Source organism: Rhinopithecus roxellana, chromosome 9 (genome assembly GCF_007565055.1).
Source record: "Rhinopithecus roxellana isolate Shanxi Qingling chromosome 9, ASM756505v1, whole genome shotgun sequence".
NCBI classification, from domain to species: Eukaryota; Metazoa; Chordata; class Mammalia; order Primates; family Cercopithecidae; genus Rhinopithecus; species Rhinopithecus roxellana.
Window position 1 is genome coordinate 25,457,134 of NC_044557.1, and position 1,920 is coordinate 25,459,053.

At 47.4% G+C, this 1,920-nt stretch overlaps 1 pseudogene across 1 annotated transcript; it reads left to right on the top strand.

Moving 5' to 3' along the window:
- Positions 1–668: 668 nt before the first annotated feature.
- On the top strand, positions 669–1,464 carry LOC115899597 (annotated as a pseudogene). Its single transcript, XR_004059246.1, has one exon. The product of XR_004059246.1 is annotated as a 60S ribosomal protein L8 pseudogene (transcript).
- The last annotated feature ends 456 nt before the right edge of the window (positions 1,465–1,920 follow it).

Genomic DNA, 1,920 nt, shown 5'->3' on the forward strand with positions numbered 1-1,920 from the left:
AATTTTGGTAAAAAAGGGATATGCTGCCTTGGTGAAAATTTTGGAAAAATGTGTTTTTGAATATGCTGTTTGTTTAGAACTATGCAGTTAACTGAATTATGCTACTTTACATGTATTGCAAGCTACCTTGGCATTGCTCCCCTCTCTTATAATGCAGTCCCTTCTGAGCATGCAGGAACACCTATAACTGTGGTTATGCACTGTACCTGAGGAGGAGCTACATGGAAAAGTGAAGAGACTCAAAGAGAATGTGCAGGTGGCACTGTCTTTGCCAGTGGATACTATAACTTTTAAAAGCTAGCAACTTCTTGGCCATTTTTCTGGTCAAGTAATTTATAAGCTATTTAGTTTTGATAATTTGGGGTCCCATTAAGTATATCTACAAGTGCATTTTATGAGTGCTGAATAAAAATTAATTAAATTCAGTTTGAATCTTATTTAAAAAATTGGTTTTCTGTTGGTTGTTATTTTTCTTCTCTACGTGACCACCCTGCCTTCCCCACATTACCTAGGGCAAGTCATTTCCACTTAATGCTTTTTGATAAAATAGGGACTTTCATTCTGAATCTCATCAAGTGGTTTAGTAGGAAGGAGATAATCTTCATTAAATTGTGTAGCTTCAAGGCGGCTCGCGGACGCCGCGTTTCCTCTTTCGGCAGCGCTGGTGAGCTGGACCCGTCGTCGTGGGCCGTGTGATCTGTGGACAGAGGAAGGGCGCCGGGTCTGTGTTTCGCGCGCACGTGAAGCACCGTAAGGGCGCTGCGCGCCTGCGCGCCGTGGATTTCGCCGAGCGGCACGGCTACATCAAGGGCATCGTGAAGGACATCATCCACGACCCGGGCCGCGGCGCGCCGCTCGCCAAGGTGGCCTTCCGGGATCCGTACCGGTTTAAGAAGCGGACGGAGCTGTTCATTGCCGCCGAGGGCATTCACACGGGACAGTTTGTGTATTGCGGCAAGAAGGCCCAGCTCAACATTGGCAATGTGCTCCCTGTGGGCAGCATGCCTGAGGGTACGATCGTGTGCTGCCTGGAGGAGAAGCCTGGAGACCGTGGCAAGCTGGCCCGGGCATCAGGGAACTATGCCACCGTTATCTCCCACAACCCTGAGACCAAGAAGACCCGTGTGAAGCTGCCCTCCGGCTCCAAGAAGGTTATCTCCTCAGCCAACAGAGCTGTGGTTGGTGTGGTGGCTGGAGGTGGCCGATTTGACAAACCCATCTTGAAGGCTGGCTGGGCCTACCACAAATATAAGGCAAAGAGGAACTGCTGGCCACGAGTACGGGGTGTGGCCATGAATCCTGTGGAGCATCCTTTCGGAGGTGGCAACCACCTAGCACATCGGCAAGCCCTCTACCATCCGCAGAGATGCCCCTGCTGGCCGCAAAGTGGGTCTCATTGCTGCCCGCCGGACTGGACGTCTCCGGGGAAACAAGACTGTGCAGGAGAAAGAGAACTATTGCTGAGAGCCTCAATAAAGTTTGTCTTTATGCCAAAAAAAAAAAAAAAAAAAAAAAAAAAAAAAATTGTGTAGCTTCCTATAAGGACAGTAAATGTAAACCAAGTTACATAGGTTTCAAAATTTGCTTATATATGTTAAACCTCTCAATAGACATCAGGCAAAATTATTCTTGAATGTTATTGTATTGAGTGGTGAAATTAATAACCAAGGCATTGACTGTAACAGATGGATTTAAAAGTTAAGATGATTTTTTTTTTTTTTTTTTTTTTTTGAGACAGAGTCTCGCTCTGCTGCCCAGGCTAGAGTGCAGTGGCGAGATCTCGGCTCACTGCACGCGCCGCCTCCCTGGTTCACGCCATTCTCCTGTCTCAGCCTCCCGAGTAGCTGGGACTACAGGCACCCACCACTACGCCTGGCTAATTATTTTGTATTTTTAGTAGAGACGGGGTTTCACTGTATT